At 42.0% G+C, this 25,777-nt stretch overlaps 1 pseudogene; it reads right to left on the minus strand.

Moving 5' to 3' along the window:
• Positions 1-20,326: 20,326 nt before the first annotated feature.
• Positions 20,327-23,210, minus strand: LOC137772233 (mas-related G-protein coupled receptor member X3-like; annotated as a pseudogene).
• Between the last annotated feature and the right edge of the window lie 2,567 nt (positions 23,211-25,777).

Here is a 25,777-nt window from a genome sequence, read left to right on the forward strand (position 1 = left end):
CTGAGGGAATAAATCTATTGCGAACAAGAGGAGTACAGTGGTTATGAAAATGGTCCTGATTTTTCACTTTATTTGTTAGAGATGCAGGAATCTCACACAACTGAGTGGACAGGTCCCACAGTTTGGTGTAACCTAAATTAATAAGAAAACATTTTTTTCATCTCAGGCAACTGTAGAAAACAATGACTAATCAACTTTCCAGACCCTCTGACATTTAACATTCTGGCATCTACTTACCTTTCCTTCTTCATTTATAACTACTCCTCTCCTATTTTTCGACATCATCTTCCAAAACCCCACCCATGGAAGATATGGTTAATGGATCCCAGAACTTTGTCACACTGAGTCTGGCTGGAGCTGGAGAATTCTTCTGCAGACGGTACCCCACAGACTCTATCAGTCAACTGGTGTTAACCTGAGAGGGAGGAAACCTCCCTGTTGTTCAGTGCTCCCTAAGTAGTTTTGGTGCCTTTCTTGAAATTATCTTATGTCTGCTTGCTTTCCCTGTCACCATCTCTTCCTGTCGAAAATTTACTTGTGTTAAATTGAGGCACCTCCTAGGATTGTCATGAGCATCAAAAGACCAAAAAAGATAGCTGTTAGGAACTTGCTTTGTAAATGAAGGGCTGGCTGCATAAAGGTAAGAGCTTCTGCCCTCAAATTCCTACCCTTCCCTGAAGCTGCCGCTTGTTTGTGGTCCCACCCCACAGAGTCCTGAAAGACCTCACCCTCTGTGCTCAGCGAGCTCTGAGATGGTAGTTATTGGTAGCCAACATCCCCCCCCCTCATGAGAACACCCTGTAGTTCTATATCTTGTCCATTTCTACATTTCTACATCTTGGACTTCCAACTTCCAAAAATGTGAGAAAATAAATTTGTGTTGTTTAAGCCACCCAGATTATGGTATTTTCTTAAGGCAGTCCAAGCTGACTGAAACAGGCAAAGATTTCTTACATGTGATACGGAAAAGCGTTAATCATAAAAGAAGAATATTGCTAAATTAAAGTTCATCAGAATCTAAGATTTTGCTCTTTGAAAGACTCCTGTAAGAAAATGAAAATATTTACAATGCATAAAACTGACAAAAGATATGTATTCAGAATATATAGAAAACACAACTCAATAATGAAAAGACAAATTACAAAAATGGTCAAAAGATTTGAACAGACCATTAAATGAAGAAGATATGCAGATGACAAATATGCTCATAAAAATGTTGCACATTAGTATCAGAGATGCAAATGCAAATTAAAATCAACATGTGATACTATTAAAATGGCTAGAATTTAAAAGAAAACACCAAGTGTTAGTAAGAATTCGGAGGAGTTGGAACTCTCACTCATTGTTGGTGGGGATGTAAAATGGTACCACTTTGGAAAAATAGGTTGGCACATTTTTATAAAGGAAAACGTGTACTTTCCATTTGGCCCTACAATCCTAGGTATTTACCCAACAGAAGTGTGTGTGTATATATATATGTCATATACGTGTCATATATATGTCATATATATACACACATATATATCTTATTCATGAATGTTCAAAGCAGCTTTATTCACAATTTCCAAAGTTTGAAACATCCAAATATTCAACAACAGGTGACTGGATACACAAATTTTGGTATGTTCGCACAATGGAGTACACCTCAGGAATAAAAAGAATGAAGTACAGATGCATGCCACAAAGAAACAAGACACAAAAGATTACACGATGTAATAGTTCATTCTAAATCAGGAAAAATTATTCTTTAGTAACAGAATACAGATCAGTGGTTGTCTGGGGCAGTGGGTAGGATTGGGAGATTGATTGCAACAAAGCATAAGGGAACTTTTTGGGGTAACAGAAAAATCCTATATCTTGACTGGTGTGGGTGATTACATAGGTATATATATTTGCCAAAATCATTGTGACCATACCATTGTATACATAAAATGGGTGCATTTTTAACATGTAAATTTTAGTTCACTGAAGTTGATTACAGAAATATAGACAGGACAAACTCTAAGGATAAAAATTGTCCTTTAAATTGATTAAATGCAGTTTTATTGAATAACAAAAGATAATATTAGCACAGGGCTATAACTCATACATTTACGTTAGCTCAGCAAGTTGTTAGGGAATTAAATGTGTTCATATATAAGGTGATTAGAACACTGATAGTGATACACAGGTGTTAGCTACTACTACTACTACTATCATCATCATCATCATCAAATTACATCTTAGCTTTCTGCTGTCTGATGAACAATGGGACAAATCACCACAGACACCAAAATTTAATTAAAGTTTATTACACTAACGAATGTTTTGTATGAGCTTACTGCACATGTGAATTGATGTGTGAAAACGAGAGGAAAAAAATTGAAAGGAGGGGCTCAGGGGACAGAAGTGACCATGAAAACAAAACCCCAGCATGACTCAGAAATTAAAAGTACAACAAAAGAGACAAAACACCCCTTAATCAAGATACAGATCTATTCCATCATCACAAAGATCCCTTGTGCTATCCTTATAGTCACAATTCTCCCCTTCTCTTCCCTCTGCCTTATTCTTGCTAACCACAAATCTCTCTTCCACCTATATAATTTTGTTATTTCAAGAACATTATATAGATGGTATCATAAATAGCCATCTGAGATTGGCTTTAAACTTTTTTTAAATTGAAGTATAGTTGATGTACAATATTATATAAGTTACAGGTGTAAAATATAGTGATTCACAATTTTTAAAGTTTATACTCCATTTATAGTTATTATAGAATATTGACTATATTCCCTGTGTTGTACAATATATCCTTGTAGCTTATTTTATACATAATAGTTTGTACCTCTTACTCCCATACTCCTACATTGCCCTTCCCCCTTCCCTCTCCTCACTGGTAACCATAGTTTGTTCTCTATATCTGTGAGTCTGCTTCTTTTTTTCTATATTCATTAGTTTGTTGTATTTCTTAGATTCCATATATAAGTGTTATTGTACAGTATTTGTCTTTCTCTGTTCGACTTGTTTCACTTACCATAATACCCTCCAAGTCCATCTGTGTTGCTGCAAATGGCAAAATTTCATTCTTTTATATGGCTGAGTAGTATTCCATTGTATATATATACCACATCATCTTTATCTATTCTTCTGTTGATGAACACTTAGGTTGCTTCCATATCTTGGCAGTTGTAAATAATGCTGCTATGAACATTGGGGTGCACGTATCTTTTTGAATTAGCGTTTTTGGTTTTTTCAGATATATACCCAGGAGTGGAATTGCTGGGTCATATGGTAGTTCTATTTTTAGTTTTTTGAGAAACCTCCATACTGTTTTCCACATTGGCTGCACCAATTTACCTTCCCACTCTCAATGTATGAGGGTTCTCTTTCCTCCACATCCTCGCCAACATTTGTTTTTTGTGTTCTTTTTGAGGATAGCCATTCTGACAGGTGTGAGGTGATATCTCATTGTGGTTTTGATTTGCATTGCCCTGATGATTGGTGATGTTGAGCATCTTTTCATGTGCCTGTTGGCTATCTGCATTTCCTCTTTGGAAAAATGTCTATTCAGTTCTTCTGCCCAGTATTAATCAGGTTGTTTGTTTGTTTTTGATGCTGAGTTGTATGAGCTGTTTATATATGTTGGATATTAACTCCTTATTGGTCATATCATTTGAAATATTTTCTCCCATTCTGTGGGTTGTCTTTTTGTTTTGTTTATGGTTTACTTTGCTGTGCAAAACCTCATAAGTTTGATTAGGTCCTGTTTGTTTATATTTGCTTCTACTTCCTTTGCTTTAGGAGATAGAGCCAAAAAAATATTGCCATGATTTATGTCAAAGAGTGTTCTGCCTATGTTTTCCTCTAGGAGTTTTATGCAATCCCTATCAAAATACCAATGGCATTTTTCACTGAACTAGAACAAATAATTATAAAATTAGTATGGAAACACAAAATACCCTGAATAGCCAAAACTATCTTGAGACAGAAGAATAATGCTGGAGGAATCACACGCCCTGACTTCAGACTATACTACAAAGCTACAGTGATCAAAACAGTATGGTACAGGCACAAAAACAAACACATAGATCAGTGGAACAGAATAGAGAGCCCAGAAATAAACACAGGCACTGTAGTCAGTTAATCTATGACAAAGGAGGCAAGAATATACAATGAAAAAAAGACAGTCTCTTCAATAAGTGGTGCTGGGAAAACTGGACAGCTACATGTAAAAGAATGAAATTAGAACATTCTCTAACACCATATGCAAAAATAAACTAAAAATGGGTTAAACCTAAATATAAGACTGGAAACCATAAAACTCCTTGAGATTGCCTTTTTTTACTCAGTATAATCACATTGAGATTCATGCAAATTATTGTGTATATCAGTAGTTCATTCTTTTTATTTCTGAGTATGGATGTACTATAGTTTGTCTAACTATTCACCCACTGAAGGACGTTTGTGTTGTTTCCAGTTTTTGGCAATTATAAATATGCTGTGTACATGTTTTTGTATGGTCATAGCTTTAATTTTTGTAGGATAAGTCCCCAAGAGTGAAATTGCTGGGTTATGTGAAAAAGGTATGCTTCGTTTATTAAGAAACTGCCACACTTTTTTCCTGAGTGTCAGTGGGTGAGAGAATGGCATTGTATTTTAATTTTATTTTCCAGTTGTTTGTTGCTAGAATATAGAAATACAATTGATTTTTTCCTCTTTGGCCATATAGCATGTTATCTTACTAAATTCAATGATTAATTCTTGTAGCCTGTTGGAGTTTTCTTAGGACTTTCTACCTCAATAGTCACATTGTCTGTAATAAAGAGAACTTTACTTCTTCCTTTCCATTTGTATACTATTCATTTATTTTTTCCCCTTATTTCACTGGCTAGCATCTCTAGAACATTGTTAATAAAAGTCATGAGAGTGGATATTCTTGTCTTATCTCTGAAATTAGAAGTGAAAATTCATTGAGTATATCACCACAAAGTATAATGTTAGCTGTAGATTTTACATAAATGTGCTTTATGAGATTTAGATGTTATATTCCATTACTGTTTTTATGTTAAAATATATATATATAATTATTATTACTATGAATGGGCATTGAATTTTGCCAAATGCTCTTTCTGCATTAAGATGATTATGTGATTTTCTCCTCTAATCTGTTAATGTGATAATTATATTGATTAATTTAAAGAGTGATTTAAAATTATAAAAACACGTATTTTACATTTACTTTCATTTTTACCATTTCTAGATCTCTTTAGATCAAAATTTTCATTTAGGGTCATAGAACTGTTATATGAACTCTGGCTAATATGTCTTGTAGTGCAAATCTGCTGGCAATGAATTATTTCGGCTTTCAATTGTTTGAAAAAGTCTTTTTTTTTTTACTTTCTTCCTTGAAAGATATTTTCATAGGGTGCAGAATTCAGTCCTTTAGAGTGTCACTCCATTGTCTGCTGGTCCTCATAGTTTCTGAGGAGAAGACTTGTAAATTTTACCTTTGGTTTTGTTTCTCTATATATAATCTTTCTGTATTCCCTGGCTGCCTTCAAGATTTTCTCTTTATCTTTGATTTTCAGCATAGTAGGTGTTAAGGTCTGAATTGTGTCCCCCAAATTTATAAGTTGAAGTCCTAACCTCCAAGGGGATTGTATTTGGAGACGGCTTTTAGGAGGTAATTCAAGTTCAATGAGGTCATAAGGGTTGGAGAGGGGGTGTTAGTCTGATAGTATTGGTGGCCTTATAAGAAGAAGAGAGAGATCTCTGTCTCCATGTGCATGCACCAAGGAAAGGTCATGTGAGGACACAGTGAGAAGACAGCTATCTGTGAGCCAGGAAGAGAGTTCTCACCAAGAACCAAATTAGGTGGTACCTTGATCTTGGACTTCCCAGCCTCCAGAACTGTGAGAAATAAAGTTCTGTTGTTTGTCACCCAGTTTATGGTATTATGTTATGGCAGCCCACGCTGACTAAGACAGTGTGATATCTCTAGGTATTTTAAAATTTATTTATCCTCATTGGGGTTCTATGAGCTTCTTGGATCTTAGCTTTGACATCTTTAATCATTTCTGGAAAATTCTCAACCATCATCTCTTCAAATATTTCTTTTGGTTGTTGTCCCTCGCCTTCTAATGAGACTGCAGGTGCATGTATTTAGACTATTTGATATTATCCTCCAGTTCATAGATGTTCTGCTAGAATTTCACTCTTGTATCTCTTGGTGTTTCAGTCTGGATAATTTCTATTGACCCATCTTCAAATTCACTGATTCTTTGCTCTGATGTGTCAAGTCTATTGATGAGCCTGTCAAAGGAATTCTTTACCTCTGACATTTATGTTCTATTTCTAGCATTTCCATTTGACCCTTTCATATGATAGTTTCCATCTCCTTGCTGAAATTCTCCACGTGTCCATGCAGGATGTCTTTCTGTCTATATCATTTAATATATTTAAAGTTACTGTCTGTTAGTTCCAACATGTGGGTCCTGTTTGAGTCTGCCTGTACAGATACTGGAGTATTTTTATTTGCTTTATTATGCCTCTTATAATTTTTGATTCAATGTTGGACTTCTAGTGTAGAACAGTAGAGACGAAGGTAATAGTATTAAGTGTTCTATTCTGTCTTGTCATTAGCATGTGGAGGTTGAGTCGACGCAGACAGTAGTTAAGTTTCGGTGGTGATGTTTGTATTGTTACCTTCGCTGCATGGTAGGCTTCGAATTTCTGTAATGATGGGCTGCTGTTGCCTTGTGCTTGTATATAAGGATAGGATCTGGGGTGCCAGTGGATATTTTTCTCAATGTTCCTGCTACTCCTTTAGCTTTCAGATATATATTAAAAAAACTATATGTATATCCATATTTGTGCTACAGGGAGTGTCACTATGCATGGCCTTGTTCAACCCCTTACTGTTGTTTGCTACTGAACTCAAGGCTAGTAGTGAAGGCTGGGGTGGTTCTGTGTTGACCTTCTTAAGTTCCGGTCTTAGGCCAGCCCTGTATATTGATTGTTTTCTGAATGACGAAACAACCTTGTATCCTTTAAATAAGTCACACTCACTGTGATATATCATCCCTTTTATATATAGCTGGATTCTATTTGCTAATATTTTTATTAGGATTTTTGCATCACTTTTCACGAGGGACATTGGACTGATATTTCATTCCTAATATTGGTTATTTGTACCTTTATTTTTTTCCGTGATCAGTCATACATTTATCAATTTTATTGATTTTTTTTAAAAAAAGAAACAGTTTTTGGTTTAATCAGTTATCTCTCTATTGCTTATCCGTTTTCAACTTCATTGATTTAAATTTCCCTCTGAGCTCTGCTTTTGCTGCATACTGCAATTTTGTTTTTTTAATAGAATGGGCCTACCTAACCAAGGGCAATTTTTTTTAAAAATTTATTTTTATTTATTTATTTTTGGCTGTGTTGGGTCTTCGTTTCTGTGCGAGGGCTTTCTCTAGTTGCGGCAAGTGGGGGCCACTCTTCATCGCGGTGCGCGGGCCTCTCACTATCGTGGCCTCTCTTGTTGCGGAGCACAGGCTCCAGACGCGCGGGCTCAGTAGTTGTGGCTCACGGGCCCACTTGCTCCGCGGCATGTGGGACCCTCCCAGACCAGGGCTCGAACCCGTGTCCCCTGCATTAGCAGGCAGACTCCCAACCGCTGCGCCACCAGGGAAGCCCCACATACTGCAATTTTGATATGTGGTTTTCATTTTCATTTAGTTCAGAATATCTTCTACTTCCTTACTTTTTCTTCTTTGACCATGGGTTATTTAGAACCATGTTAACTTCCAAATATTGGGTATTTCCACATATCTTTTTGTTATTGATTTTTAATTTCATTCTTTTTTGGTCAGAGAAAATACACTGTAAGCTTTCAGTCCTTTTAAACTGATTGGGACTTTAAGTATCATGAGCCTGGATATGGTCTGTTGCAGCGGTCCACAACCCTTTTGGCACCAGGGACTGGTTTCGTGGAAGACAGTTTTTCTACAGACTTGGGGTGGGGGGATGGTTTCGGGATGATTAAAGCGCATTACATTTATTGTGCACTTTATTTCTATTATTATTACATTGTAATATATAATGAAATAATTCTACAACTCACCATAATGCAGAATCAGTGGGAGACCTGAGCTTGTTTTCCTGCAACTAGATGGTCCCATCTGGGGGTGATGGGAGACAGTGACACCGAAGTGTGTTGCTTTTGTCCAGTCTACTCCATAATCTCGTTTTGGTTGCTGTCACTGCAGAATACCCTGCTTCACAAAGATAGGATGTTGGAAATGGAAGCAGGCTTTTCCGTGCTTTTGTGGCAATCTCAGGATATTCCATCCTGACTTTAATCCAGAACGTATAGAGATTTGAAGTTGTCTCAAACAGACTTTTAAGGCCACCATCATTTGCGATCTCAAGCAGTTGATCCTCTTCTAGCATGGACAAAGTCGATTCACCTGGCTTATTCACAAATGGCTTGCGGATCCATTCCTTCCCAGTTCGGGGGTCTTTTGTGGTTGGGAAGTAATGCTCAAACTCTTTGGAAATCTGAGATAGGTGATCATGCACCAGCTGGGAGAAAGAAGGCCCTGGCTCAGTCTCTTTCAAAATCTCTGCTAATGTTTGAAACATGTCAAAAATCCCAATGTTCACTCGTCGCCCCCATAATTCCAGTTTGGCTTTGAATGCAGCCAACTTATCTGCTGACTTGAACACAGTTGGCATTCTCCCCTGAAGTGACAGATTGAGTTCGTTGAGCAGGTTGAATATGTCGCACAAGAAAGCAAGTTTTGCGACCCATTCTGTGCCACTGAAATGTGCTGCCAGTGGTGACTGTTTTTCTAAAAGAAATTTCTGGAGCGGCTGTCATAACTCAGAAACTCTGGCCAGTGACCTACCTTTAGAAAGCCATCTCACTTCTGTGTGTAAGAGAAGACCTGTGTGCTCTGCGTCCATCTCCTCACAGAGCTGCGTGAACAGACGTGAGTTAAGGGCATGTACTTTAATGTGGTTGATAATTTTCATCACATCCTGCAAAATGTTGTTAAGTTCACGTGATATTTTTCGGCTAGCCAGCATTTCTCTGTGGATGACACAGTGCGTAGACTCACATTCAGAAGAGACCTCTTTGACCAGAGTAGTGAAACCAGAAAGCCGTCCAGTCATGGCAGCCGCTCCATCCATGCATATACCCACACAAAATGACCAATTCAGTTTTCCTGATATGTAATCATTCAAAGACTTGAATAGTTCTGCAGCTGTGGTGTTGGTTGGCAACAAAAGTGCACATAACATATCCTCATGCACATCCTCCTGAAAAATATATCACACAAAAACAAGCATTGCTGCCTTGCTGTCAACATCGGTAGACTCGTCAACCTGGATTGTGTACCATGGTGATTCATTAATCCTCTCTAACAGTTGTGCCTCAACATCCTCTGCTGTTTCAACAATTCATCTAGTTATGGTGCTACCTGAAAGAGGAACACGTGCCACCTTTTGAACTGCAGCCTCTCCTAAAAGTTCACGACAAATGTCCTTAGCAGCAGGCAGGATCAACTCTTCACCAATAGTAAAGGGCTTCTTAGCTTTAGCAATGCGGTTAGCCACTAAGAACGATGCTCTCAGTGCAGACACATTTGATGAAGTGATGGCCTTCAGTAATTGCTTCTGTTCTTCGTGTTCACATTTTTTTTCTTTTGAAAAACTCCAAAGGCTTGTCTTTTAATGCAAGGTGCTTGGTCTCCACGTGGCAAATCAGTTTTGAAGGTTTCATGACTTCATTGGATAGCCAGTCGCCACATATTATACGAAGCAGGCTTGGAGAATGTGAATCACCTGTTGCAACGAACCTGTAATTTAAGTAGGACTCTTGGTATTTTCTTTTAAATGCAGCTTTCTTTTTGTTGGCAGTCTTAGAGTCTTCTGCTGTCTTATCATTGGGTCTTTCCCTCTTTTCAAAGAAGCTCTCATTTGCTTCTTTGTCTTTTACTCATTTTGGCGAGGGTTAGCTTGTGAGCTTACCAAAACTGTGACTGAGACAAATGTACAGTGCGGGAAAGAGGCGCGGGCAGAAGTGGTAAATAAAATAATGGGCGGGCCATGCATGGACTGAAATAAGTGTTGGATTCTGACTTAAAGCCTGCCACCAGATGCAGCTTAATTGTCACCTGCCACTCACTGATAGGGCTTTTTTTTTTTTGGCTGCATTGGGTCTTCGTTGCTGCGCACAGGCTTTCTCTAGTTGCAGTGAGCGGGGGCTACTCTTCATTGTGGTGTGTGGGCTTCTCATTGCGGTGGCTTCTCTTGTTGCGGAGCACAGGCTCTAGGCGTGCAGGCTTCAGTAGTTGTGGCATGTGGGTTCTAGAATGCAGGCTCAGTAGTTGTGGCGCACGGGCTTAGTTGCTCTGCAGCATGTGGGATCTTCCCGGACTAGGGATCGAACCTGTGTTACCTGCATTGGCAGGCGGATTCTTAACCACTCTGCCACCAGGGAAGTCACACTGATAGGGTTTTGATATGAGTCTGCAAGCAATTGATTTATTATGGTCTCTGTGCAGTCAAACCTCTCTGCTAATGATAATCTGTATTTGCAGCCACTCCCCAGCACTAACATCACTGCCTCAGCTCCACCTCAGATCATAGGGTATTAGATTCTCATAAGGAGCGCACAACCTAGATCCCTCACATGTGCAGCTCACAGTAGGGTTCGCGCTCCTGTGAGAATCTAATGCCGCTGCTGATCTGACAGGAGGTGGAGCTCAGGCGGTAATGTGAGCGATGGGGAGCGGCTGTAAATACAGATGAAGCTTCACTTGCTTGCCTGCCACTCATCTCCCGCTGTGAGGCCTGGTTCCAGGGGTTGGGGACCCCTGGTCTATTGTGTCAAACTTGACTAAAGTTCTCAAAGTTTGATATATTTAATTATTAAATAAATTTCTAAAAATGACAAGTAGCTTAATTAGGGTGCAACTTGAAGTCCTTAAAGGGAAGACCTAGGACATAAGACTGAAAACGTTTCCTGGCCCTTGACAGACTGAAAATATAGTGCTGATAAGGATCCTGAGTTGAAAGATGTATGTGCTACATCCTTTATCTTTTGTAAGAAGAGTCAGTGTATTGTACCTGATATTGAGAACTGTGAACTTAACTTGTATTATCATTTAAAGTTAGAAAGATAACTACTAAAAATTAAGAATGGAAACTATAAACAGTGATTCCCCCCTGGGGGTTGGAATGGGAGGGCTTTTATCTCTTATTATGTGCAATTCTGTGTCATTTTAAGAAAATATTTCAAATCTGTGTGTATGTTACTTCTATGATAAAAAGATAACAGTCCAAACAAAACAAAGCAAAAGATAGTGTGGGCCAGGCCATGGAGGGCCTTGAATGCAAAGCAAAGGTGACTGCACTTATCCTTTAGTTATAGAACCTCCTGGTACAGGCTCATATCACTTGGCAGGGCCGCCTAGACTCACTATTTACTGAAGATTCCAGAACAGTGATTCTCTACAAGAAGGGTACTGGATGGGTGGGGATGGGCAGAGGTAGAAGTTGACTAACACCTTGTGAGGTTTTGTGTGTCCAGCAAATCTGGGCCTCTAGTGACCAGTGGGGCCCTAGGAAGGAAGTCACAGCGGCTGTCCCACATCTTGATAAGCCTTCCTCAGGCACCAGTTTCCACTGCAGCTCCTGAATTTGAGACAGGCTAGGACCTGGGACCCTTTGCTGCAGTGCTCACACATGGACAAATGTCTCCTTGAGCAACAGAATACAAAGAAACTACAAGGGACTGAAATAACTGCATGCGTATGCAGCTGGGGCAACTTATGAACAACAAGATACAAAAAGACCAAAAACCCAACTGCCACTTCTAAGGTGTTGGGATCAAAAGCAGGGTACTGCCCATGATCCCTGCACATAGCACCACCAGGAGGGTGGGCAGACCACCTAAGCCATCCCTCTAGCCTGATTCATGGGCCCGCCCCTACCCTCACCCCATTTAAGGGACCAGCTCGCCCCCTCTCAGGGAGCGAGCAAGGGAACCTGTTACTTGTTTTCGTTCCCTTGTGCTGTAGCATGAGTCCCAGTACAGCCTTGCCTGAATTTCTTGTCTGGCCTCTTATCAGTTTCTATTGATTAAGGTGTTGGTTGGTAACACAGTTACCCTTTGAGAAGGCAAAGAGCTAACCTCTGAGATTAGCTCTGCCTATCTCAGAAAAGTTCTTCCCTTCCAGCAGGGTCTGCTCACCCCCTCTGGTGAAAAGAATAGAGGAAAGGTAAGAATTTGCTTAAGAATGATCTTGCTTTCAAAGCCAGTGATAGTTTTTGCAATTAGTCCACATCCTTATGGCTCCACCTTGGGGTGGGGTATGTGGCGGGTCATGGCGCACCCTCAGGAAGAGACAGGAGACAGGAAGCTTCCCCCTGACAGCTTTGGGTGCTGGCAACCTTGACTGTGCCAGATCTGATTAGGGTAACCAGAACATTTCTCTCTTCTGGTCCACCTTTCTATATGGCTTCGTTCCCTCCAAGCATTCAAATCTGTGAAATGGGGACAATAATGGACATTTCATACAGCAGATGACCAACAATTATTTGTGCTCACAGGGACATCAGAATAGTTCTAAGCGTATGTACAACACTCTCAGACTGGCTGACCGAATTCACACCATGGAATGTAAGTGAGCAGGCCAGTCCTCTAAGGAATGAACTTGTCTCACCGAAAGATCTCATTAAGTGCCCTTCGTTGTTTCTGCCAACTGTTGGCCTTCAGACTCTGTGATGTTCTTTCCACCCAAGGCCTCCTTCCTATGACAGTCCTTTGCTGGTTGCCTCCATGGCTGCATTTCTAGGGAGAAAAGAGTCCTGGACTCTGTTTCCTTTTCCCAATGACTTGCATCCACCTATTTCTAGTTCAAGGCTATTGACCATTCTTCCATGGTGTGTCTGAAATTTACCTTTTGGTCAATTCAACATCCTCCCCCCCACCCCCACGTGCTCACATACACTCACACACAGACACTCACATAAACACTCAAATACATACACACCACATAACTTTTGGTTGTCTATTTTGTTTTATTGTGGACTAGAAATTATAATTTTTTTCCTTTTTGTGTAGCCCAGCCGAAGGACAGTTGCGGAAGCAGGAGAGTGTAGTGCTGACCGTTGGGGATTCTGCACATAGGCTCTGGGAATAAATCTGGGCTCTAAACTTAAAGCTGTATGATCTCAGTTCATGCTTTGTGCCTAGTTCTTTGTCTAAAAAGAGAGGATAATATTAACATCCACCTCTTAGGGTAATTGTGGACATGAAATGAGAACAATGTACCTAGCGCCTGGCACATATTGGGTGCACAACCATTGTTGTCTATTATCAGCCAAATGCCAGCTGTGCCCTTGCCCTCTGGCTCCTGGATCTCCCTGTATTCACGATTTTCACTCATACCAACCTGGCAGTAGAGCTCAAGGCCTTTTCTAGTTCCCACCACTCATTTCTCAGTGTGATTATGAGGATGAAATGAGATGACACATATGATTCAACTAAATGGTAACTGTTATCATTATTTCCCCCCCAAACAAATGTGTGTTCCATGATCCCCAGAGAACCTGCTTCACTAAAGCAGGGGTTCGCAAATGACAGCCTGGGAGCCAGATCCAGCCCACAAACAGTATTTGTAAATAAAGTTTTATTGGAACACAGCCACACCCCTTTGCTTAGTTATTGTCTATGGCTGCTTTCATGCTGTAGTGGCAGAGTTGAGTAATTTCAACAGAGACCCTATGGCCCACAAAGCCTAAGATATTTTCTATCTGACCATATACAGAAAATGTTTGTTGATGCCTGCACTAGAATGAAGGATGAAGACAGATTAAATTTAGTTTGACACAGAGGCAAGAGAGGAAGATGAGCTATTACACGTCACAGCTGGCTGAGCTGAGGCACAGATAAAGTGACTGGAGGCTGTGATCACCTGGGAAATTAAGGTCAGGGAAGCTGGGGAAACCAGATGAAAGAGGCTTTTTAAAAAAAATTTATTTAATTAATTTATTTTTGGCTGTGTTGGGTCTTCGTTGCTGTGCACGGGCTTTCTCTAGTTGCGGCGAGTGGGGGCTCCTCTTCGTTGCGGTGCGTGGCCTTCTCATTGCAGTGGCTTCTTTTGTTGCAGAGCACGGGCTCTAGGCGTGCGGGCTTCAATAGTTGTGGCACGTGGGCTCAGTAGTTGTGGCCCGTGGGCTTTAGAGCGCAGGCTCAGTCGTTGTGGTGCACGGGCTTAGTTGCTCCGCGGCATGTGGGATCTCCCCAGAGCAGGGCTTGAACCCGTGTCCCCTGCATTGGCAGGTGGATTCTTAACCACTGTGCCACCAGGGAAGCCCCGAAGGAGGCTTTCAATGGCGTTCTGAGTGTGCTTCATTTGCAATCCAGCTTGAACTCGCAGATAAAACCTAGAACCAGGAGAAGCCACCCAGAAAGAAATACTCTCAACAACTGGAGAAGTGAGTATATGTGTAAGGAGGGGGCTGCCTTGAGAGAGTGGAGAACAAGTAAGAGGAAATCTGACTCCTTGGATGCCAGGCAAAGGGACAGAAGGTCTAAGCTGCCAACATATTCTAAGACCTGGCTCTCTGCCAGCACTGAAAGTGTACAACCATCTAATCCCTGAGTGGAAGGTATGTGGAGGCTCTGTCATCCAAGCCGTTCCTTCTATGGAAGGGGATGCTGAAGCCAGAGAGGGGAGGGGTGAACTCAAGTTTACACAAAGGGTTGTTGCATGAGGGGCCAATATTTGATCTTTTTTCCTTTAATTGAAGTATAGTTGATGTACACTATAGCAATTCAATTTGTAAAGGTTTGCTCCATTTATAGTTATTATAAAATATTGGCTATATTCTTTATGTTGTACAATATATCCTTGTAGCTTATTTTATACCTAATAGTTTGTACCTCTTAATCCCCTACCTTTATAGCCAATATTTGATCTTAGCACACTCTCCACTGAGCTAACCTTGAATCCTGCTCCTACTTCACTTTCCAGATGCTATCCTGGGGCTGAGCTGAGGCCCTGTCCCCACAATTTAGAGAGAGAGGGATTCAGTTGTTCAGCATAAACAGCCAGCTACAGTTCTCCATTGAGAGTGATTTTTTTTTCTGATTCGTGCTTTAGTCTGGTGCCAACATTCTAGATTGAGAGCTGTTGTTAGAAGTAACCAATGAGAGGCTGTGTAATAAAAATTTGGCTGGCCTTTGTCCCTGGCTCCTGGGAGGTAGCATCTAAATGCTTGGAATTTTCAGAGTGATAGCAGTGTATTTATTATTCATGGTGGGTCTTTTAGACCATACTTGATAGTTTATGGTAATGAGGTGACTCATGGTAAACCCTGGATAATTTATGCTAACTAGATGACTCAGGATGGGGGCTGGCCAAGCCAGAAAGACCAGCCATGTGATTAGAGGGTTGGGGCTTTGAGTCCTGGGATGGGGGAGGAGCCTGGGGATTGAGTTCAACCACATGGCCAATGAGTCAATTAATCCTGCCTATATGATGTAGCTCCAATAACAACTCTGGATTCTGAAGCTCATGTGAGCGTCCCTAGTTGGCAATACTCTGCATATTACCACCCTTTGGTGTGCCAGGATGGTGACGCATTCTCGAGGGGGATGGAAGCTTCATGTATGGGACTGTCCCAGACCTCCCATTATGTGCTTCTCCTTTTGGCCGATTCTGACTTGTATCCTTTTGCTATAAAAAAATGTAATCATAAGCATAGAACTTTCCTGAGTTTTCTGAGTTATTCTAGAGAATTATTGAAGCTGAGGGGATAGTACAAACCACTGAATTTCTAGCCAGCTGCCCCAAAAGTGATGTTGGCCAGGGGTCCTCTGAACTTGTGGCTGGTGTCCGAAGTGAGGGCAGTCTTGTGAGGATGTTGCCCTTCACCTGTGAAGTCTGGCCTAACTCCGGATAGTTGGTGTCAGAAGTCATTGCAGAAGCTCATGCTTGTGTCTTTTCTCAGGATGTGGTTGAGAATGTTGAGTTAGGAGAGTGTCCTGAGGGCAAAGTACATCTGATCTTGGTACAAAGTACAGTTGCAGTCCCCCTGGGAAATGCCCTATTTATGTATCGTGAATGTGTGACTGACAAGACTTTGGTCCTCATGTTGGATGGACGGCCCTAAGGGATTTGAATGATCAGCACTTCAGCTTCATTTCTGGCATCACTTTGTCTCCAACTCTGTGTGTCTTTTTTTTTTTTCCCCATGTTTAATTTATACTGCCATGGGTGACCCAGGTGTCATCTGGGGTCTTGCATTCTTACATTACCTCTGTCTCCAGGATCTAGTTTATAGCTGGTCTCTTTTTTTCTCTAGTGTATCTTCTCATAGGGAGGTTCATCTAACTTGATTTACACACACCCACACACACGTGCACACACACAACTCCCCTCTCTACTCACAACCTTACTGACATTTATATTTGTAAGTGTGGTGTAGACGTCATTGAAGATTTGAGGTCATGGAAAGAGGCCATATGTTATATCACATAAACAAATCATCTATGTGTAAATATTATACATTTTTGTTCTAAAGTATCCTTTCAGCCCTCCCTCACTAGAGGTTTCTCACTGGCCCTTTATGCTTCCTGGTACCCGGCTAGCCATCTGCCATCTTTCTAGCTCTCCTCATCTTCTTTCTCTTTTTCTTTCCTTCTTTTTCATGAGCAAAAACAAATTCTTCACATTTTCTCAGTTGCCTGATGTGTAGGAGTCACTCAACTCACTTCTGGATTTCTCTCAGAGGGAATTGATCCTCTGTGGGAGGAGCCGAAGTCAGGAGCCTCCTATCCAGTCATTTTGCTCTCAGTTGTATTCCTATATTCTAGCAATGAACAATCAGAAAAATGAAGTTAAAAAAAGTGTATATAATAGCATCAGAAAACATAAAATACTAATTTGATAAAAGGTATGCAAGACTTGTATGATAGAAAGTACAAAAAGTTGCTGAGAAAAATTAAGGAGGATCTGAATAAATAGCAAGATACACCATGTTTATGAATTCAAAGACTTTTAAAAGAAATTTTATTTATTTTTGGCTGCATTGGGTCTTCCTTGCTGTGCGTGGGCTTTCTCTAGTTGCGGCGAGTGGGGGCTACTCTTCGCTGCGGTGTGGGGGCTTCTCATTGCAGTGGCTCCTCTTGTTGCGGAGCACGGGCTCTAGGTGCACGGGCTTCATAGTTGCAGCACGCAGGCTCAGTAGTTGTGGCGCACGGGCTTAGTTACTCTGCGGCATGTGGGATCTTCCCAGACCAGGGATTGAAACCATGTCCCCTGCATTGGCAGGTGGGTTCTTAACCACTGCACCACCAGGGAAGTCCCCAAAGACTCTTTATTCTAAGATGTCAGTTATACCCAAATTAATTGATTCAACACAATCAAAATCCCATCAGCACTTTTATAGCAATCGAGAAGTTTCTCTAAAATTTATATGCAAGTGCAAAAGCTAAAATAACCCCCTCTCCCAAGTTAGAGGACATACACTACCTGATATTAAGACTTACTACAGGGCTTCCCTGGTGGCGCAGTGGTTAAGAATCCACCTGCCAATGCAGGGGACACGGGTTCGAGCCCTGGTCTGGGAAGATCCCACATGCCACAGAGCAACTAAGCCCATGCACCACAACTACTGAGCCTGAGTTCTACAGCCTGCGAGCCACAACTACTGAGCCTGTGTGCCACAACTACTGAAGCCTGCATGCCTAGAGCCCGTGCTCCACAACAAGAGAAGCCACTGCAATAAGAAGCCCACACACTGCAAAAATGTGTAGCCCCTGCTTGCCACAAATAGAGAAAGCCCGCACGCAGCAATGAAGACCCAATGCAAACAAACAAAAAAAAAGACTTACTACAAAGCTACAGTCATCAGAACAGTGGGTGTTGATTTAAAAATAGACCAGAGAACAGCTATATGTAAAAGAATGAAATCAGAACACTCCCTAACACCGTACACAAAAATAAACTCAAAATGGATTAAAGACCTAGATGTAAGGCCAGACACTATAAAACTCTTAGAGGAAAACATAGGCAGAACACTCCATGACATAAATCACAGCAAGATCCTTTTTGACCCACCTCCTAGAGAAATGGAAATAAAAACAAAAATAACAAATGGGACCTAATGAAGCTTAAAAGCTTTTGCATAGCAAAGGAAACCATAAACAAGACGAAAAGACAACCCTCAAGAATGGGAGAAAATATTTGCAAACAAAGCAACTGACAAAGGATTAATCTCCAAAATATACAAGCAGCTCATGCAGCTCAATATCAAAAAAACAAACAACCCAATCCAAAAATGGACAGAAGACCTAAATAGACATTTCTCCAAAGAAGATATACAGATTGTCAACAAACACGTGAGAGGATGCTCAACATCGCTGATCATTAGAGAAATGCAAATCAAAACTACAGTGAGGTATCACCTCACACCAGTCAGAATGGCCATCATCAAAAAATCTACGAAGAATAAATGCTGGAGAGGGTGTGGAGAAAAGGGAACCCTCTTGCACTGTTGGTGGGAATGTAAATTGATACAGCCACTGTGGAGAACAGTATGGAGGTTCCCTAAAAAACTACCCTATGACCCAGCAATCCCACCACTGGGCATATACCCTGAGAAAACCATAATTCAAAAAGAGTCATGTACAATAATGTTCATTGCAGCTCTATTTACAATAGCCAGGACATGGAAGCAACCTAAGTGTCCATCGACAGATGAATGGATAAAGAAGATGTGGCACATATATACAATGGAATATTACTCAGCCATAAAAAGAAACGAAATTGAGTTATTTGTAGTGAGGTGGATGGACCTAGAGTCTGTCATACAGAGTGAAGTAAGTCAGAAAGAGGAAAACAAATACCATACGCTAACAGATATATATGGAATCTAAAAAAAAAAATGGTTCTGAAGAACCTAGGGGCAGGACAGGAATAAAGACGCAGTCATAGAGAATGGACTTGAGGACACAGGGAGGGGGAAGGGTAAGCTGGGAGGAAGTGAGAGAGTGGCATGGACGTATATACACTAACAAATGTAAAATCGATAGCTAGTGGGAAGCAGCCACATAGCACAGGGAGATCAGCTTGGTGATTTGTGACCACCTAGAGGGGTGGGATAGGGAGGGTGGGAGGGAGACGCAAGAGGGAGGGGATACGGGGATATATGTATACATATAGCTGATTCACTTTGTTATACAGCAGAAACTAACACAACAATGTAAAGCAATTATACTCCAATAAAGATGTTAAAAAAGAATCTGCTGTATAAAAAATAATAATAAAATAAAAATAGACCAGAGCTCAGCAAACTTATTTTGGAAAGAGCTAGATAGTGAATATTTTAGTGTTTGAGGCCATATAGTCTCTGTCACAAGTACTCAGCCTTGCTGTTTTAGCACAAAAGCAGCCACAGGAAATACGTAAATGAATAGGCATAGTTATGTTCCAATGAAACTTTATTTACAAAATAAACAACCCAATAAAAATGGATAGAAAATATACTTCAAAAAAAAAAGAGAAATAAATGGTCAGTAATCCACAAAAAGTTGTATCCTCTTTTGGGGAAAATGTTAGTATATTTCAGGTATTGTGGGATAGGTACATCATGTTAGGGAGAAGCTTGACTTTGCTTTATTATCTTCATTTGAAATTAACTATGGTTTAGGGAGGTGGTTATGGGTGCCAAGTTGACAGGGATGGACTGGGATGGGTCTGAACGTGTCAACTTGTCTAGGCTGAACTACATTTGCCAGAACTTCCTTCCATGTATGTTTCCTCTTAGGGTGGGCGTCAAGAGACAGTTTGCATAAGATGTGGTGGCTGGAAAGGAAGCAGCAGCCGTACTGTTTTTATGTGTGGAAGGTCGGTGCTGGGGCTCCAGGATGTTCATGTGCATTGTTGCTTCTCTGTTGGCTCATCTCATTGGCCTAAGGCAGCAGCTGGGCTTGCAGCTGCTCCATCTTCCCCTGGATACTCCTGCAGGTTCTCTGACTCCTGGACCAGGTGTGTGGTTAGCTCCATGATGAAGGGAGCCAACTCCTGCAGACTTCAGCAAAATTGTAGGTGCTGAGAGAGGCTGACACAAGTTCTGGTTGGTTCTCATGGGTTTTAGCTCATGCTCATGGGATCTAGGTTGTCCTGCAAGCCTCAAGCTCTAGCATCAGATGAACAGACAACAGCCTTACAGAGACAATTTAACTAGAACGTACAACTGTGTAGGGTCAAATATATATATATGTATACAATTATATATATATATATATCTTCTATAAGTACTACTTAGCTGACTGAACCCTGGTTGATACAGAGTCACTACATGAAACCACTTCTGACATCTCCCTGGTTTCCTGAGGAAGGCTTTCTCCCCTTTGCTTCACCTCAGTTGTGTCCTCCAGAGCCCTTGGAGAACCAACTTGAGGGGCAGCCGCCACTGCCTCTGATGCCTGAAGGAGCCAATGAAAAAGCCAATGGTGGGGTTGGCACTGCTAGGCAGGATCATCCCTATATTAAAATAATAGAAGGACACATTGAAATCCTTCCGAAGCCAGTCTAGCAGAAACTTCTGGATGCCTGAGAGGAGGCTGCAGAGGAGGAAGACCAGCACGCTGAGCAGGATGACCACGTAGAGCCTGGTCAGCTGCATCCGCTGGGACTCACAGAGGGTCCTGGCCAGCAGGGCTAGGCTGGAGCTAGCAAGAACCACCAATGAGAAAATCAGCCACCCAGCAATGATGAAATCAAATAGTGGATACCAGTCATCGTCAAAATCCCTGAACAGGTCACAGTAATTCCCTTCTAGGATGCTCAGCAGGAGGGACACACACGACAGCTGATGTGTTTGGGGCGGCGGCAGCAGTACCAGTTGGGGTACAGGGTAGACAAGTGGCACTTGGTGCTAATGGCACTGAGAACGCTCAAGCCTGAGAGGTAGGCAAAGATAGGGGCAAGGTTGAGAACGATGGGGTAGGGTTGTGGCAGGAAGTGATGTGTGTCTCCGGGGAACCTATAATCTGGCCGCTGAGGAAGAGGAAGTTGGCTTTCACCAGGTTGAAGATGTAGATGGTGAAGATCTTGCGCAGGCGGAAGCCCAGGAGCCACAGCACAACTGAGTTTCTTGCCAGTCCTCCCAGGGCAGAGATGATATTCAGCAAGATATTCAGCAGGGTCAGGGTCAGTACGTCACATTGAATATGAATATGATATTCAGCAGGGTCAGGGTCAGTACGTCACATTTAGAAAGGGCCTGGTCACTGTGATTCATTAGTATGAGTTCGGTCTCCCAGGCTGGGGTGGTTGGATCCAAACTCAGAAACCCTCTGCTGGGGGTTTCTGACACAAACAAGATGTCAGCACCTGCTGTGTGATCACCGATTCTCACGGCCACCCTGATAGGTGGGAATTACTGTCCCTGTGTTACAGAGGAGGGAACTGGAGCCTTGCAGAGACTAAGATACTTACTGATGTCCACACAGCCCTGGAGACCTGGAACCTGGATTCAAACCCAGTTCTCTCTGACTCAAATGCCTGGGCTCTCTCTACTGCAACACGGACCCTCTACTGACATAGGAATGTGCTGTAGTCCCCCCACCAGAACACACTGTCCAGAGGTTATGTCATGTCCCCAGAATTTCCTGAAGAAGGAAGGTAAATGGGATAGAATCTGAGAGTCCAGGAGAGGGTGATGAGCCAGAACATTACTTCCTTCTGGGCCAGAAATTTCCTCTCAGGTGCATGAAATCAGGAAGACACAGAGATGATAGGGGGCCACCCTCATGACTGAGAGTGACCCATTCACTGAGGAGAAAGAAGACCAAGCTTTAGGGACATGAGAAGAATGTGATCTCTTGCTAGGACAGGCGTGAGGATGGCCAGGCCAGGTGGGTTAGCAATGGTTCAGTGTGTCAGCTCTGTGAAGACAGGAGCACTTTTTATATCCCCAGTGCCTAGCTCTGTGTGTGGCACAGTGTGTTCTCAATAAATATTCATTCAATGTATGAATGAATGAATGAGTAAATGAGTCTAATGAAGTGGAAGGTTTGGAATAAAAGTTAAATATATATATATATATATATATATATATATATATATATATATAAAATTAAGGGCATTAGGACACACACGTTTAACAAGATAAAGAAAATCTCATTCTTTTTGTGGAGAGCTGCGCGTGCGTTTGGAAGAATGACATATTTGTGCCCAAATAACGTACATTGGCCACTGAGGTGCCTTTGAAGTGAGGACTCCACATGGCTTCGCTGAGCACCTAGAATCATTTTGGTGCACAATTTGGGGGTAGGATTTGGGGCGGGGCTGCATACAGGGGCGGAAGAGTAAGTGAGGAGGAGGTCTGAGTGCCACTGAAAAGAGGAACTTGAAGTTTGGGGATGTCTGTGGGGGACTGTGAAGTGGGGTGCTGGGTGTGTGCAACATAAACCTACTCCATTCTCTCTCCTGGGGGATCGTTAGGAGAGTTTGCTTTGCTGAGTGAGTTTCTGTGTGGGGCGAGCCTGTGAGTCTATGAGGGGAAACGGAAAAAGCACAGGGCTTGGAATGCAGAGACGCTCGTGCAGAATTCACCTGAGGAAAGAGCACTAGCTCACCTCTGGGGGAGTGAGAGCCGATTGAGAGTTTATCACTATCGTCTTCTTTAATCCTCTCAAGAGCCCTATGAGGTTAGTATTGTTCTCATTCTACAGAGGATGGAATTGGAGCACAAAAATGATGAGTGTTTTGCTCCTGGTCTCATACAGTGTGGATCTGAACCCGGCAGGGCTCCGTCAGGGTCCACACTTCTGACCAGCCCTCCAAACCCACCACCACTGTGGTGTTGATTACACGTGGATGTGGGGAAAGCAGAGAAGTGATTCCCAAGTTAAATCCAAGATGGCAGTCAATATTGTGGCTAAAAAACCAAAAACAAAACTAAAAAAACGAACATAAGCAAACTCCAGAAACACAGAGAGGTAGAGAAGCCAATCATATAAGGAACAAAGAAGGTGGGTAGAAGCCAACTAAAAGCACATAGCAGAATCCAGGAGTCCTTTCCTGGTTCACAAAGGCAGCCATTGCTCTGGAATCCAGAGGCAGGAGGCCTCCAGTTGGAAAGAGGGTACGTCCTCTGCTGTGGCCCAGGGAGGAATCAAGGGCAGAATCATCCATCTTTCGCTCTCTCAGAGAAACAAGATCCCACAGCCCTGAATGACCATGAAGTGATATGGGAGGAAAACCAGGGCCTCTGCTATCCCCACTGAAAGCACTTAAAAGTTTGTAAATCTGTTTTCTTTGGTGTGACATATATTTTTTCCTCATCAAACTGGAAGCTCCATAAGGACTAAGTCTTGCCTGTTGTTTTTCACTATTGTATCCCCAGCATCTAGCATGTTCCCTAAAGACCATCTATTGTCATATCCTTATTTAATAGAGGAAGAAGATGAGACCTAAGGAGTCAAAGGGTTTTTGAGATGTCAGTGTGAAGAGCAGGCCCAACACCACCCCTGGTCTCCTGCAGCCCTGCCCCAGGCTTTCCTACTGTTCTCTGCTCCATCGTTCATTATTTGTGAGGAGCTCCTGGGAAAAAGTCTTCATGTGAGCATAGAATGTGAGAAACAATCAGCGGGTGCACAGGCCGCCCCCAACATCTGTTCTCCTCTCCTGTCGCACACTATCTGGGTAACTGCTCCTTCCCTGGTCCTTTTAAGCCTCGGGGTGGAAAGAGCGTTTCACTACTGCTTGCCTTAGGGAGCTTCTCCATGCATTGTCACTTTCCTTTACCCCTGCCTGTGTTTGCCATTAGCCCCCTTCATGAAACACTCCTCAGTTATACCAGTTTGGGCTGTTTTCTCCTGGGACTCTGCCAGATCCACAAGAGAAGAGAACTTTGAAAAGCCAGTAAACAATGGAACCTGGGTTACCAGCAGTCCAGCTCTGGGAAGCAATGTCTGCATGCTCCCTTGCTCCCTAAATTAATGTAAGAGGCAACATTCTCTCCAAGACAGCAGATTTGAATGGTTGGAGAAGGGGAGAACATGGGGAGATGGATCAGAAGGGAGGGAAGTTCTGGTTGACCCCATTTGCATCTCCCACCGTTGGAGCTGCCAGCACCCAGAGATGCTAGTAGAGAGCTCCATGTCTCCTGCCTTTTCCTGAAGGAAGCACCATGACGCCCTGCACGTAGCATCCCAAAGTGGAAACAGGACATGGAAACTTAGAGCAAAACCCATAACTGGCTTTGGAAATAAGACAGTTCTTAGTATATATCCTTACTTTTCTTCCATTCTTCTGGCCAGAGGTGGAGAACTGACCTGTGCTGGGCAAGAAGAGCCTTTCAGGGATTGAGCGATGCCAGAGGACACTTCTCTGTCCTCTAAATTGGGAGATGCCTACAGGAGTGGGAATGAAGTCTGGTGACCAAGCAAGGCTTATCGAGATGCTGGACAGACCCTGTAATTTCCTGTGCGGGGCCTGTGGGCACTTCAGAGACCAGGGCTGTTTGAGACATGATCCCTCATCGAGATGTTTCTCAGCATTTGCCCCACTTCCACTCACCTATCAGCCTCTCGCATCCTACCCAGTCTGGTCCACCTCCCAGTGAGTCACTGCTGTTCTGGAGCCTGTAATTGACAGCTGTGAGCCTGGGTAACAATGTCAAGCAATGTGAACTTGCATGGTGAGGCTTTATAACTAGAGAATAAAGTCTGTCTTAGGGTGGTTGAAAGTTCACCATGGCCTGACCCCACTTTTTTGTTTGTTTTCTTTATCACAGCAGTAATGCATTCATATGTGTAATTTCTTAACAAAAGGTAGAGAAATATATACAAAGTGGCAGTTTCCCTGAGTGCCATTCTCCAGAGGCTACCATGTATTCCACTTTCCATTATTTCTTTTATTATTATTGGCCCAGAATAGTAAACTTGTATATCTGTTTTTAATCTATTAGCATTAACAAGTGGATCATTTGACAGCCCTTATAAAATGGAAGGAGTTCAGCACACATGGCATTCTTTATCTTCCTCTCTCCAGTTCATGAAATTCTTATTTATTTATTTTCATTTGGTGTAGATATTAAAAATTTAAGTCTTTATCTCTATGACTTCCTTTCATACTCCTCAAGTTAAGCTACTTGTCATTTTTTAAAATGTTGTTTGAATTAGGAACGGAACTGTTTCAAATACTCAGAAAAGTTCTTCAATGGATTCATTCAGCAAATATTTAATAAGGATATTGTTATGGGCTGAATTGTGTCCTTCCAAATTCATATGTTGAAGTCCTAACTCCTAGTATCTCCCAGGATATAACTGCATTTGGAGATAGGGTTTATAAAGAAGCAGTTTAGTTAACATGAAGTCATTAGGGTGAGCACCAATCCAATATGACTGGCATCCTTATAAGAAGAGGAGATTAGGACACATACAGAGGGAAGACCATGTGAAGATGCAAGGAGAAGATAACATCTACAAGCCAAGAAGAGAGGCCTCAGAAGATACCAACCCTCCCAACACCTTGATCTCAGACTTCTAGTCTCTAGAATTGTGAGAAAATATGTTTCGGTTGTTTAAACCACCCAGTCAGTGCTACTGTGTTATGGCAGCCCTAGCAGACTAATATAGACCTACTGTGTCCCAGGCATGATTTCAGGCAATGGAGTTTCAGTGTGAACAACAACTATAAACTAGATCATGGGGCTTCCCTGGTGGCGCAGTGGTTAAGAATCCACCTGCCAACACAGG

The sequence above is a fragment of the Eschrichtius robustus genome, chromosome 11 (assembly GCF_028021215.1).
Source record: "Eschrichtius robustus isolate mEscRob2 chromosome 11, mEscRob2.pri, whole genome shotgun sequence".
In the NCBI taxonomy this organism is placed as follows: domain Eukaryota; kingdom Metazoa; phylum Chordata; class Mammalia; order Artiodactyla; family Eschrichtiidae; genus Eschrichtius; species Eschrichtius robustus.